At 41.4% G+C, this 15532-nt stretch overlaps 1 pseudogene; it reads left to right on the top strand.

Moving 5' to 3' along the window:
- Positions 1 to 15532, top strand: part of LOC149215296 (uncharacterized) — a 63517-nt pseudogene that overhangs the window by 39036 nt on the left and 8949 nt on the right.

Below are 15532 nucleotides of genomic sequence, written 5' to 3'. Positions count from 1 at the left end.
ACATCAGAGTCATCTTTTAAGCCCTTTTCTGACTCCTAAAACATGAAAAGATTGTCGAGCGTTTCTTTTACACTCGTTAAAACGGAATTAAAAGACGGTCCCCTTATAGCCCTTTTCTGACCGTAAAAACAGGAAAAGATTGCCGGGTTTTTGTCGTTTCAAACTCGATACTGGAAATAAAACGACGTGTCCTTGATCGCTTTTTACTTTTCAGGTTAGAGGCACTAATCATGAAAGTACTCCTTGGTCGCAAGATCAAGCGGTTCTCTCAAGTATTATTTTATACTTCTTCAGGCTTGGGAGACACAACTTTACGAAAAAGTTCAACCTGGAGTCTTCTTAAGTTTTTTCAGACTCTCTAAAAATGAAAAACGCCGAGTTTCTCCTATACTGGACTCGTTAAAATTTCACAGTAAAGGACCTGTTCGATTACAAACAGGAACGGACCACTCCTTCTTAGGGTTCGAATCAAAACTAAGTTGGACTCATCCAAAGGATGAGCTTATAATCAAGCATATGTTATCCTCCTCAAGCTTGTAAAAAATAAAGAGGTACTTGCCAGAAATGGTGGGGGAAAAGAGAGAAAAATGAGCCTATTTGTTATCCTTTGTCTCAGAAGAAGCCTTATTACCACTCTTGAACACGACACTTTGCATTCACCTGGGTTGGGAAATCCTTTGCCTCACAGTTGATCAAACCACATTGAAAGTTTTTAGCTGGGTATTAACTTTGGGTCAAGTGTCACCAAGTCATCTGTTGTGTCGTTATGTGTTCAAGAGGTCTCTGCATATAAACCATTCATCTGCAAAATACCCGTCATCCATCTCGACCATCCCTGAGTCAGTCCTTACAGCTACATTTCTTCAACTTGATCCATGATTTCATGTTGTGGGCTTGCCTGCAACGGGTCGCTTTCTATCGACATCAGCACATTATCTAGAAAGATGACCTAGGAATCGTCAGTACCTTGAAGTCTGCATACATAAATGGCAGGTTTCTCGCCTTTGACGACGGTTTACATCATTGACTTTCGATCGAAGGATTCCGTGAAATGTTCGACATCAACTCATTCATTCACATCTCATGGATTGTACTGGGTACTTTGAGAACCATTGACATCACTGGTGGTCTCTCTCACGCTTGTTAACAGTTTACATCACTGACTGGTAATCAAGTGGTTTCTACCATGTTCGACATCAACTCATTTATTCGCATGGATAGAATCGTACCTGTTCGGGAAGTAGAAATGAAGACCCTGGATCTAGTTTCCACCATCCAGGCTGCGAGGAGTTTTGTATTCATTATATAGTAGACCAACTATAAACAGATGGCTGCGTCCATACTGTGTCTACAAAAAGTCTATGATTATGATGTACTGCAAAATCATTCCTGTATCAGAGCAGTAGATAGTCAATTAGTTAAAGTTTTCAATCTGAGCATGGGAATTCCTACCTCAGCGATGATATGATCTTATATATGTATTTTGTGTTGAATACTTGCAGGTTCCGACTGGGCTCTCCACAAGATAATCCTTGAAATGATAAAGTACTTCACCCTTCCTAGATGATATGAAACCCTTATCTACTACAGGCTTCGCACTTTAGGGGGCAATCTGTTACACTAAAATTTGTCACCATGACTATTTGCAATTAGTATGGCTCCATCAACTGTCATACTATCGTCCTTGGCAAGCCTCATACCTCTGCTCTCCATGTCAAACTCCAAGAAAGAGAGAAAGTCATTAAAAATTTATATATCTCTGGGTACGCAGTTTCTCTTAGCCTTACCTGCGTGTACGCACCCCAAGTTCACAATACCTGCGTACTTGTACGCTCTGTCTGTAAAGCAATGGGTGCGTACTCCTGTAAAGGTCAAAAGGCGCAAGTTTCACTCCAAAAAAGTTACTTGTGGTCATTTCTAGAGCATTCTAGAAGCTTGTTTGACGTGTATGGAGCGCCTCCAGATGGTTCATGTATCCCTATCAAAGAGGAACTTATCCCATCAAGAGGGGAGCTATCCCATCCAAAGAGGGGCTTATCCCATTAATGGTGGACCTGAATAACTTCCTCTAGAGCACTATAAATACAGGCATTGGGCCAGAGGGAGGAGAGGTTGAAAGCTGAACATTCCTAAGGGTAGATGCTGCTGGAATTAGGACTCCCTTGTAAAGCTTGAGAGGAGAGATTCCCATCCTTTCCTAGCCTTATTTGAGAGTGGGTGAGCTGATCAAAGTAAAGGAAAACTTTGCTGGACCCTAGGAGGGACCTGCACAACACCAAGGCTCAGGTTGTAATGGTTTCTTTTGTTTCCACTTAATACAAATGAACTCATTTTTCTCAACAGATTGTTATTCATGATTTGTTTCATATACTCCTTGGTCTGTATGATGGATATGTATTGTTTTATGAGTTTATCAGATGCTATTTAATCTTTTGGCTTGTTAGTGAATGCAAGTTTCGAAGAGAAGGAGGAGCTCATTCGGATCGGCGAGGCTGGACTACTACAAAGCGTTGGACTAAAGGTATGTTAAAATCACCTGATTACTTGTATTCTCAATGCATGTTTAGAGAGAGGTAGTGTTTATTTGTCTTGTTTGTCACTAGAAAGCCTTTGCTTCTAGGGAGGTCAGTTTTGTCCGCATTATCGACTCTTTCCGCATGACAATGTTATTTCTTGGCTTTCGGTAAACTAGTAATGAAATCCATAGATATGGTTTCCCATTTCCATTCTAAAATTGGTAATGGTTGCAGTGAACCTATTGGATGTTGGTGAGATGCCTTTACTTGTTAGAATTCTAAATATTTAGCCATGTATTATGTTGTCTCAACTTCATGTTTGGCTAATAGTAACATTTCCTTTTAACATTGTTATTAGCCTTTGATAACTAGGGTGATCAGTTGTGGGGTTTTATGTAATTCATCTAACACAAACAATTTCAATTTTGGTTCATTTGGTATGTAAATTATACCTTTAAACAACAATAGATCTACATTATTTAGTGAAAATTCAGTCTCATTTTCACCTAATTCTTCACTTTTCTACAATTTCCTTTTGATCTATAAATACTCCTCATATACTCTATGGATGTTTTTATCATTTTAATTAGTTCTATTGGCCAATTAGTTTATGAAAGTATGCAAATCTGATGTACTTTTATGCTTGAGGCATCAACAATTTTATTTTCCTCGTGTTTATTGTGCACAATTTCAAAATCATACTCACTAATAAAGGATAAAAAACTAGCTTGTCTTGCATTTATATTAGGCTAATCATAAATGTATTTAAGGCTTACTTTGTTTGTGCTTAGCTGAAATTTTCTCCCAATCAAGTAGTGTCTCCACATTTTTAAAGCATGTATTATGGATGCCAATTCTAAATCACGTGTAGCATAATTCTTCTCATGGTCCTTGAGCTTTCTAGACTCATAACTGATTACAAGTCCATCCTGCATCAAAACACCTCCCAAACCTTCCTTGCAAGAATCTGTGCACAAAACAAATTGTTTATTTGGATCAACTAGTTTCAGGATAGGAGTTGTTGTTAATAATTACTTCAACTTCTCAAAGTTTTCCTGACTTTTTTTATTCCACTCAAATTTTATTCCCTTCTTCTGTAGGGAAGTAATAGGATAGACCATCTTAGAAAACCCTCTATAAACCTTCTATAATAGCATGTAATCCCCATAAATGATCTCACATCAACTACATATTTAGGCACTGACAACTCCACAATTCCTTTATTTTTTTCTGGATCTTCAACAATTCCTTCTTTTGACACCACATGATCCAAATACTGAATTTGTTCTTGATAGAATGAGTATTTTCTAAACTTGGCGTACAACTCATTCTCTCTAAGTGTTTGAAGAACAATCTCCAAGCATTGATCATGTTCTTCTTTAATCTTAGAGTAAACTAGAATATCATCTATAAATGCTATAACAAATTTGTCAAAATAAGGACTCAACACACTATTCATCAAGCACATGAAAGTTGATAATGCATTAGTGAGTCGAAATTGTAGTACTACAAACTCATAGCATCCATATCTTGTTATAAATGTTGTCTTGTGTATGTCTTCATCCTTGATCCTTATTTGATGATATCCTGACTTTAAATCAATTTTTGAAAGGATTGATGATCCTTGAACTTTATCAAACAAATCATCAATCCTAGGTAGGTAATATTTGTTTTTAATTATCATTTTATTTAGTTGTCTATAATCAATACAAAGCCTCATTTTCCCATCCTTCCTTTTGACAAATAACATTGGTGCTCCCCATGGGGACACACTAGGCCTCATGTACCTTTTATCCAACAACTCTTGTAACTGAATCTTCAATTCCATTAACTCAGGAACACTCATATTGTAAGGATATTTAGGCATCGAAACAACTCCAAGAATGAGATCAATAGTAGAATCTATATCTCTTCTTGGGGGCAGTCCTGGTATGTGCTCAAGAAAAAAATCTTTGAATTGTTGTAATATAGGGTAGTCCTCTAAGGATGGTTTTTGCTTGTTTTCAGCTAAGACTTTGACAAAAATTTGGCAACCTTTACAAGCACATTTCTTCAGCTACAAGATAGAAATATACTTCACTCAAATAACTCTTGGTACTTCTTTAACCATATTGTTCTCTCCCTCATATTTAATACAAGTAAAAGATTTCTCTAGAAAATTCAGAATTACTTAATAGGATTATAACCAGTCCATCCCAATTAGTACATCATATGATCCTAGAGGTAAGATATTTAAGTTCAGATGTGTGTTCATTCCAGTCAAATTTACTAGACACTTTTTGTTGATCTTTGTTACTTTTGTTTCTGTCCCTATGGCTAGTTATACTAACCAAGATTTACTTTGTTTTTCCTTCCTAGGTTCACACCTTTCAATTGTAGTGGGGGGGATATAATTGTTGGGATGGGGTCCCTGGGGTCATTTTGGTCAAGTTTTGGGTTAATTTGGAATATCTTTTTGTAACAAATGTAAAGTCTCTGCGAAATATGGAAGCAGAGCACGAAGCTAGTATGATTCAAAGGGAATTTAGTCCCTTAGGTGGGTAGGTGATAGAGTGGTTCTGAGACTCGCCCATGGTCCGTGAACCATGGTATTGTAAATCAAATGCTATATATAGATGAGTCATAGCGAGTCTTAGAAGGTAACTTTTTGTGAAGAATTGTTTAAGGGAAAGGTGCTAAGACAGGAAAGGTATGTTTCTTGTACTTAGGCGAAAGGGGAAGGCTCCTGCAACTGAGTGCGAAAAGACTTTGGTAAGTCCGCAGGCTGAGTGCGTGGGCCCCTGCAGCTGAGTACGCAGGGAAGAGAAGTCTATATTAAACAATTATACTTAATAAAGATTGTTTTGAGCTGATTTGGATGCATCTGTGTCTTATTATTTACTTTTGCAAAGTTTATGTATCTTCACTTCATGTTATGATTTACATGAATTAATGTTTGTTTACTACGCGAAAGTATTAGATCTGTAATCTTTATGCATGATAAGTATAATTAGGAACCTTCGTGAAGATCTGGAAGCTATTTAGATATATTTGCAGTAGTTATCTATTCGAAAGGGTTAAAGGTGCACGAAGGTAGATCTAAGCCATAAGGACTGGAGGAACACATCACACAGGCCTCTGAATGCAGAAACCTAGTTCTAGCATCCCCCAATACTGCTTTGGGTGAGACTGTAGCCTGCACTACGCGGGTTGTTGCTGAAAGGGCCAATAGTTAGGCTTTTGTTGGTTGGTGCAGATAACGCTGACCATGGGTTAGGCCCCATCAAGCCAACAAATGTTTGTTGTTGGGACCAGGATCTATCTAAGGAATGTGTGATGTCAAATAAGTGGTTTTCTACTAAGAAGGAAATCAAGAAGTGGATCGATCAAAAGTTGCACTTAGTTGCAGCTTAGGAGAACATCAAAGGAATAGTGATTGAATAAATACCTATACACAAACGAGACAAAAGCCTTTTTTTGTTTATTTCCTTGTGAATTGCACGAGTGGCTGTCCAGATTATCGAATAGTCAATGTATGTGGAGGCTTGACGATCCTATTGTGTGGACTCCAGAATAGGAGAAGAGCTTGGAAGATTCAGAAAATAAAATCATGTGGGTTGTTGATCACTGGATTGATCATATCTTAGGAGGATATGTCACTAAGCTCGCGATCGATACAACTATCAGCTACAGTGAAGTAGAGCGCAGGTTCTTCAAGGGACCACGAGGTAAGTATTTAAAATCCATAAAAACTTGGATTAAGATTTTGTTGTGTGAAAAATTGGTTATGCCATTACCTTGATGTTTAGTACTACGCGAAGTAGAAAACCCTTCAGAAGAAATGAAGAATCAGGCTATGAATATAGTTTATTGTTAGGATCCTCTTGCAGTGACAACGAAGGAACTATTTTGAGTACACTATGAAGTGTGCTACAGTTAGTAAGCTAGGGTATCCTAGGAATACCCCGTCCATCCACTCCACCACCACCCCCACCTCTGCCACATACACCTACACCTCTACCTCCACCTCCACCTCCGAATCAACCATTCAACATGGCGAACACAATGAAGATGTCGATCTTTAAAGGGGTAGGAAGCAAAGACCCTGAACAGTTCTGGTTTGTCAGGGATGTTGTATGGAGAGCGCAACATATTACAAATGATAATATGAAGAAAGCGCAATTGGTACAACGTTGTAGGATAGAGCATTGACTTGGTACATTAAGTTCTGTATTGATAGACCTGGAGCGACGATGGCAGAGACTCAACAAGCTCTAAACAATGAATTTAAAAATCCTAAGTCTCAGGCATAGTCCGTAGCCAAGTTTAAGGAAATACAACAGAGGGTAAATGAGTCCTCATGGGATTTTGATCGGAGGATAAAATTCCTGATCCAGCAGGCTAATATGAAGATCATGAATGATCAAAACAGAGACTGGTACATTGCTTCTTTGTTGCCTAATCTGAGATTACCATTATCACAGCGAAAGATAGGAACGCAAACAAAGGTTGTGGAGATCGCGATGAGGTTGGAAGCCTCTCTAGTGTAGGATATGAACGTCAGATTACAACAGATTCAGTCGCAGCTGGCAAGTCTACACATGGAATTGTAGAGCTTGAAGACCAGAAAGGATTCTCATATTGAGGTGCGCGCTGAAGTTTGGTGCATAAAATGTAAAGATAAGGGACATGATAAGGATCATTGCCCTATTTATCAGAATTATTTGATCGGAGGAGGTCTTATGCCTTTGAATAGCCCGCTCGATCTCATCCCAATAGGCCTTGGGGTGCCTATAGAGGGTGGTGATCATTGCCTGTATGCCCTGCTCAAGCTCGATGGTGTGCTCAAACCCTCGATCCGATGGCTGTCGTGGTGGAATATCCCCAAACACTATGGCATACTAATCAAGAATGGACTGTATCTCTAGATGTACCGTATGCCCTGTAGTCCTCGCCTCTGATGCACGCAGCTCCACTACCCACTCTATGTCTCTCTTTCGGAAGACTGCCTCCATCCGATGAGCGGACACAATCTGAGGCGGATATGTGTGCTGTCCCTGTATCTTCTCATGCCTCCCTATCTTCTCATCATCCCACTCCATCTCTAGGGTCTTCCAATCCGTCCTGACCTTCCTTAGAGTGATAAGCCACTGAACACCCAGTATCATGTTGGTGTCCAGGATATCGACCACGAAAAAGTGGTTAGTCAATGTGTAAGTTCCCATCGCCATTGAAAGCTTTGGAACATAACGAGCACACGTCATGGTTTGATCTCCTGGGACCAAGACTGAAAACCCATCAAAGCTCTCTGTCTGAATACCTCTCCGCTCAACCATCTGTGCATCGATGAAGTTGTGGGTCGCCCCACTGTAAACCAAAACTGATACTCGCTGGCCACGTACTATCCCTCGTACGCGTAGCATCAGATACTTGGGAACTCCTCGCAATGCTGCAAGGCCCCCTCCTGTAGGTGCAAAAGATGCACCACCTGCTGCTGGCGGTGGAGGTGGCAAAGGTCCCTGTATGGCATGGCTATGTCGTGCCTTCACATCATCCTCGTCATCCTCTTCTCCACTGCTCTCGGAGAAGACCTCAATAAAATGTGCTTTGCCAACAGCACATCTATGTCCCGGTGCCCATGGCTCCTGACATGTGAAGCATAACCGCTTCTTCTTTAGCTCCCTCTTGACATCATCCTCAATCTGTACTCATCCTCGATTCCCCTTTGGAGGTGGAATCCTCACATCCTTCCCCTTAGACTGAAAGGGTTGTCTTTGGGGGTAAGGTGTCCGGGTCTTGGGTAAGACATCCTATAAGTCTCGGGTCCTGCTGATAGCGTCCTCGAGTGTGGCTGGTCTAGTGGATCGGACTAGACCCCGAAGTGGCTCTGCAAACCCCTCAATATACATATAGACCCTCCGTGTCGTGGATAGGTCTGGCACCATCACAGAGACCCTCAAGAAATCTGCAATGTAGGTCTCTGGGCTCCCTGTCTGTTTGAGCCTTGTCAGCTCAACAAAATGCTGCTCTGGATCCCTCTGATCAAATGCTCCATCAATCTCCTGGTAAACTCCACATATGTCGTCACTGTGGAGTGCCCGAGTGTAACCATCCCATGAAACCACAAATCCTGGGCCTCACCATCCAAATGCAACATTGCCACCTTGATGGCCTCTGCCTCCGGCATCTGGTTAAGCTGGAAATAAATGTCCAACTTCTCCACCCAAACTTCGCCGAACTGTTTGATGAACCATCAAACATAGGAAAGTGGAATCTACTCGTTGCACGGTGGGTGTCACCATCATGGTAATGCCGGTTTCCTCTGTGATGGTTGTGGGGTCTACTACCTCGCTGGAGCTGAACAAAGTCTCTACATGAAAGGGCATCCCTGAACTCCTGCCCATAGGCATGGCACTCTGCAAAATAATTTCCCATATGGCCGGGCTTTGCCTCCTGCTGGGCTCCGAATCCCGTGTCTGCTCCTAAGAACGTGGGCATGGTAGAGCGTGTAGGGGCATGCGAGGCCACCTGTTGTGCAGTATCATGCTGCTTTGGCAAATGATGGGATGCACCTGATCCCTCACCAATCTGAAAAACCCATGGGCTCTCACGTTGTCTGGCCTCTACTGTCGTGAATCTCTGCCCCATCACCTCAATCTGCCTTGACAGATCCTATACTGATTTGAGGAGCATATCTATAAATCTCTTCCCATCCTCGTCTGCCATCGGATCCCTCTGCTCTGTGTCCACCACGGGCTCCTCCTGTTCTGCGTCCACCACTGGAACACAGTCTCCCTCTCTGTAGGTGTTCTCCAACCTACTCTCACTGTCTATGTATTTCCTACCTCTGTAACAGATGTAGGGTTTCTCCCTCAGTGTCATAGACTGCTAGCTCCACAAGCTGAGCCAAATCTATGCTCTGATACCACTATAATATCCCTAACCCGGAATATTCCTCAAACCCCAGCGAAACTCCAACCAAATACGTGCAAATGGTATAATAACCCAAAAATGACAGAATAATAGTGGTACAACATATAATAATGTAAACAGGAAATATAAGCAGATTCTCAAGAACTGCAGCGTGAAATGCTAAGCCATTTTATTATACTGAGCAATAAAATGAGTATAGGAGGTGATCAGAAAGATGGCACCTCGACTTGCACAAGGAAAGCGAAAAAATACTCTCAGAATAACAAAGAATGGCCTCTGTACGTGGACGCTGCTGGAGAACTGCCGTGCTGCTGCTGCTGCTAGAAAACAAATGATGATTTGGGGCTGCTCCCCTCCTCGGAAAATGTTTAAACTCTGGAATTGGGCTCTACTCAAGAAACCCAGAAAGCTTTCCTGGAATAGTCGACCCCCGAAAATCACCCCCTTGGGGATCTACGCAGTTCCTCAATGATCTGTGCTGCCACTGAAGAAACCCCTCCAAAACTCTACCTGAAACTCTGCCGAAAATCCTCCAATATGCAAGGGCTAGTCCCCTGCTCAATCACCGAGCATAAATCCTCCTGCAAAGACCCTAATCCAACACTACTGCCAGAAAGAACTGCGTCCCTCTCTCAGTGCTGCGCAGTCCTCCAAAACGCTGATGAAATTGTTGATTAAATGCTAATAAAACTACTGCTGAAATGCCAATGGAAATACCTTGCCCGAGCAGGCACTCGAAGTCCCCCGGGGCTAAAGGTGAGATCTCCGAACGGAGACACTCAATGCACTAAACAGTGTTGCAGACCAGCTAAACATCCAGCGTGCTCAGAAGTCAAAACAACTAGCTCAATATGCACATAACTGAATGATCAAAATGAGGGGGCCCCTCTCTCTTTTATAGCCTTTGCCTCTCTCAATCCCAAGGCTCACCTCTTCCTGCGTGGTTCCCCTCTTGCCATGTGTTCCTTCCCTCCTGCGCAGTCTCTCCATGTGTCTGTGTGGGCTCCATTTCTGCGTCCCCCTTTGGCCCCCTTGGCTTCCCCTTTAAGTCACAACGTTGTGCTACTAAGAAGTGACTTTTTATTCAAAAAGTGAGTTATGTCCCCCATCCTCACTTTTTTATTTACAGATAACTATAGAAGGAAAATATTGAACAAAATTGAATATTCCAATTAGCCATGGCTAATTAGGAATATTACATTCTTTTATTATTATTAAAATAGTTAAAAATACATTTTATTACAATCCAGGCCCTCTGGCCACTTAACCAAGATTGACACCTATGCTTGGCACATTGGCCCCACAATATATAACATATCCATATGGGCACTCAGGCCGCATATCATAAACACATAGGCACGCATCCCTGTAGTATACATCCAATTCACTAGCCTAATAACAAGTACTTATATTAACATCATGTACAGGTGTGGGGTATTGCAACAAAATTTCAATTTATTGTTCAAGTCTTTGGACTTTCATATCTAGTTATTTCCTTAGTACTAATCTGATTCTAGAATAATGAATGATGAATTTAAATCAATGTATGCAATATTTTACTATTTCTATTGCATTAAACATTTATGATGTATGAATCAATGTATTTCATTATTGAATTTGAATTTGAATCTTGTTCATTCACCTAAACTTCCCTAAAATTTGGGCGTCTAGGGAAACATCCCCTTACTTGTCTCCCCATTCCCACACCCCTCCATCTTGGAAACTTGGTGGAACATTGATTTATTTGGCCATGTTGACAACATATTTCCCATATGAATATTAATAACAAGAATTTTAGGATGTAATATTTACTTGGTCAAATATATAAGTGGTCATTTGTTAATTCCTTTAGTGGTTGACTTGTGGTATCAAAAGTTGTCTTATCATGCCCCCTTTCTTTAAGGGGATGCGCTAGTGTCATGATGGTAATCTTGACTTGGTGCCATGTTAATGATCCTCTAGTCATTGACATGTGGTTGCATTGACTAAGTCACATAGTTCATGATTGTGTTCATGTTTGATGGCCATGAAGTTAGGAAGAAAATTGTTAATGCCAAATGATGTGATAAAATTTGGGACAAAGTCCAGCTGTAAGTTTGACGAAATATAATTCTAAATTTGAATTTAAATGAGTTTGATCATTGAATTTCAAACTCAAATGAATTTAATCACTATATTTAAATGAACTTATTCGGCTACCCTTGAATTTTTTCTAATTTTGAACATCATGGATTAAATTCGGCGAATGTAGTGACTTATTCTACATGTTAGTGTTTCTTTAGTGTTAGGGTCAAGCTTCTTCCTATGTAGGTTAGCATTTATGGCGAAGCCAACCTATGATTATTTCCCACTCGTAACATTGATGTATATGAAGTGTCTAGAAACAATTTTGATCATAAAGTCATCATGTCATGTATGATTATTTCCCGCTCTTAACATCGATGTATATGAGGTGTCTGGAAACCATTTTGATCATAAAGTCACCATGTCATGTAATCATTTGTCCACCTAATGTAATTTCCTAGGTTACTTTGAAATGATGAATGTTAGGGTGCAATGGCACCTACATTTATAGTGTTATGGGTTTACTCTTGATTATTATATGTGAGAGTTGTTGATTTCAGTAGCATCGGATGTGCTCTTGCCTCGATATTTTGTAGTGAGGCTAAGACACATGCATTCTCCAATACCCAGAAATTGTTTGGGAAAATTCCACCTAGAGATGATTTAATTAAAATAATTAACTTTTTTTAAATGGTTCCCTAAGTCTAAAATTAGGAAATATGGTTAATTAAAGGGTATTAATTAAATTTGGTGTGTATCTTCTAGAATAAGACAAGGATCAACTCCCAGTTAATCTTAGCCTTTGATTATGTTTTAATCTTGGCCATTGGTGCTCGAACGAGATATTATAAGAAGGAGCTTGAAGGGCACTTTGAGAACACATCAAATGAGAGATCAAAGATCGAATTTCTCAAGAGTAGCAGCATTGAGTTGCCGGAGTGAGATCCAGTGATTTTCTTGTAGTGAGGGGCAGGGATAGTAGTCCGGAGGAGATTTTTCCAGATCCGGATAATGCAAAGCAGAGAGGGCATAGAGCAGTTCAGTGAGACAATGCAGTACTACACAAAGGCCGCGCAGAGCTTCAGAGGGAGTTTGAAATCCATATGGGAGAGTCGAGATCCAGTGCCAGAAGCCTGGGTGTGAGACCGGAGTGCCAAAAGGTCGAATTTCCAGATAGCAAGAGATCAGCAGAGAAGGTGACGCAGAGCCTAGCTAGTGTGGCGCAGATTTGCGTAGGACTAACATAGAAGTTGCGCAGAGGCAACGTGGGGCCCGCCAACCAACCCCTCATCAAGGTCAGATCTGTCGCATCAGTGTGTAATTTTAATCACTAACTCTTTGCTAGTTTTTCTCTATATCGGATAGCCAGTTTGGGCATCCAATGATTTGTACTTAGAAACTACTGCTTAATAATAAAACCCTCGGCAGTTGTACCGATTTTCCCACATTGGGTTTTTCGGGGACATTGTCCAAAAACAACTGTGTAAATGTGTGTGTTTATTTCTCTCGAGTGCTATATTTAGTTTCTGCAGTATTTATTTTGTGTAGGCTGCAGTGTATGTATTTCGATATTTGTTGTAGAAAACTACAAGTAATTTGCTTAAGGAATTTAACAGATAGGAGAAATATCATCAGTTTGTTGCAGAAGGAATTGGGTCACCGATTTTTCACATGGTATCAGAGCATAGATCGTGAGTAGAAGAGCTCAGTTGCAGAAAGAAAGAGGGAGTTCGAAATTACTACAAAGGCAGAAATTCGAAATCCCAGAGGCGGCGCAGTCCTTGGGCCAAGAAGGTCAAAGCTTTGAGTGAGATCGATTTCTCTGAGTGAGTCGACATAGAAATTCGATTCTCTAGATCGAAGCTTTCCAGAGGCAGAAGGGAGCAACATATTTTTCCTTGCAGAGCATATCTTCAGTTGGGACACAGTTATTTTGCAGCAATTGCTGGCAGAATAACATCAGGAGGAGCAAAATTGGGAGCAACAACTGCAGCAATGTCGGCAACAGCAGTGACAACAGTTTCTGGATCAAAGAAGGAAAGCTATTGCTAGGGGAATTGTTGTCTTTGCCAAATTTTCCGCAGTGATGAAGGCTGCACGAGGATGCAAAAAGGGGAGTGTGTGGATCCCTTCCTTACGAGGCTTCAGGATGTCCGAGACCAGCTTGCTTTAGTAGGTACAACGCTCCAGCCCTCAGAGTTTGTACGATTAGCATTGGATAACATTTCAATGGATTGGCAATTTTTCATCTAGAGCATCTTAGGCAAAGAAAAACTGCCAGATTGGGAATGTGTGTAGGTTGATCTGCAACAGGAGGAGATGAGGCGTGATCTGCTGAAGGCCACAATCAGTGGCAGTGGGATGAAAGCAATGAAGGAAGAGGAAGACGTGTCCCTTGCGTTAAAGGGGCAGCAGGAGCAGCGCAGAATAAAGGACATTTTGAAGATCAAGTGATTCAGGTGTGGCTAGCTGGGCCACTACAGCGCTCAGTGTCCTCTCAGAAAGAAGGACAAAGAGGAGAAGTAGGATCAGCAAGATGCATTCGCTGAGATTGAAATGTTATCCTCCAGACTAGAGGAAGAGTTTGCCATGGTTGTCCTAGCAAAATATCGAGGCAAGAGCACATCCTATGCTACTGAAATCAACAACTCTCACATATAATAATCTTGGATCAAGACCTTGCTACAGGAGCCCATAGTCAACAGTAGCAGGATGGACCAGTGATAGTTGGTGCAGTGAGGTGCCAGAGTGACTAATGCAATAGCTAGTAGTGGTCGGATTCTGAACAGCGCAGAGCAGAGTTGGCAGCTGTGCAGTTGGCACAAATCAGAGTTAGCATCAATGCAGAGGCTTCAATGACAGCGCAAAGGCTAGTAATGGCCAGAACTCGGACAACGGATGCATCATACTGAACACAGTTGCTTCAGTATTTTGGATGCTTTTTCGTTGCAGTTGTTGCAGTTGCAGCAGCAGCAGTTAGAGAGGGTTGTAATGCAGATGCAGTGTTGGAAGTAGTTCAGCAGGGCGAACAACAACGCAAATGTAACTCATATCAAAGTTGCGCAGTAGTTGGTGGGCAGTAGATCCATACATCAGGAGCACAACAAGAGATGGTGCAGAGACAGAGTGATGCTTCTGTGGGTTGCAACACTAGAGCACATTCCTCGCTAAGGGGGAGTGTTGATTTTTGTAGCATTGGATGTGCTCTTGCCGCGAGATTTTGTAGAGATGCTAAGACATGTGCATTCTCCAATACCAAGAAATTGTTTGGGAAAATTCCACGTAGAGATGATTTAATTAAAATAATTAACTTTTTTTAAATGGTTCCCTAAGTCTAAACCTAATCTGGTTAACTAAAGGGTATTAATTAAATCTAGTGTGTATCTTTTTGAAGAAGACGAGGATCAATCCCTTCCTTACGAGGCTTTAGGATGTCCAGGACCAACTTGCATCGGTAGGGACAACGCCCCAGCTCTCAGAGTTTGTATGATTAGCGCTAAATAACATTTCAAAATATTGGCAAGTTTTCGTCCAAAGCATACTGGGCAGAGAACAACTGCCAGATTGGGAATGTGTGTGGACTGATCTGCACTAGGAGGAGATGAGGCGTGATCTAGTGAAGGCCACAGTCAGTGGCAGTAGTAGCAGTTGGATAAAAGAAGTGAAGGAAGAGGAGGATGTGGTCCTTGCGTCAAAGGGGCAGCAAGAGCAGTGCAGAATAAAGAAGGACATTTCGAAGATCAAGTGCTTCAGGTGTGGTGAGTTGGGCCATTACAACACTCAGTGTCCTCTCGGAAAGAAGGAAAAAGAGGAGAAGCAGGATCAACAAGCTGCATCCATTGAGATCGACAGGTTGTACTCTAGATTGGAGTAAGAGTTTGCCATGATTGTCAAGATGCCTCCATGGGTGAGGTGGGGCGATCTGGAGTTGTAGCCCCAAAGAGCTACATGATGGGCAAGATCCTTGAGGAGTCCACCCTTGGATCAAGACCTTGCTATGGGAGCCCATAGTCAGCAGTAGCAGGATGGAACAATGACAG

This window comes from Pinus tabuliformis, chromosome 1_1 (genome assembly GCF_031772625.1).
Source record: "Pinus tabuliformis cultivar Carrire ecotype Pingquan chromosome 1_1, CPIR1, whole genome shotgun sequence".
NCBI classification, from domain to species: Eukaryota; Viridiplantae; Streptophyta; class Pinopsida; order Pinales; family Pinaceae; genus Pinus; species Pinus tabuliformis.
This window is presented reverse-complemented; position numbering and strand designations above follow the sequence as displayed.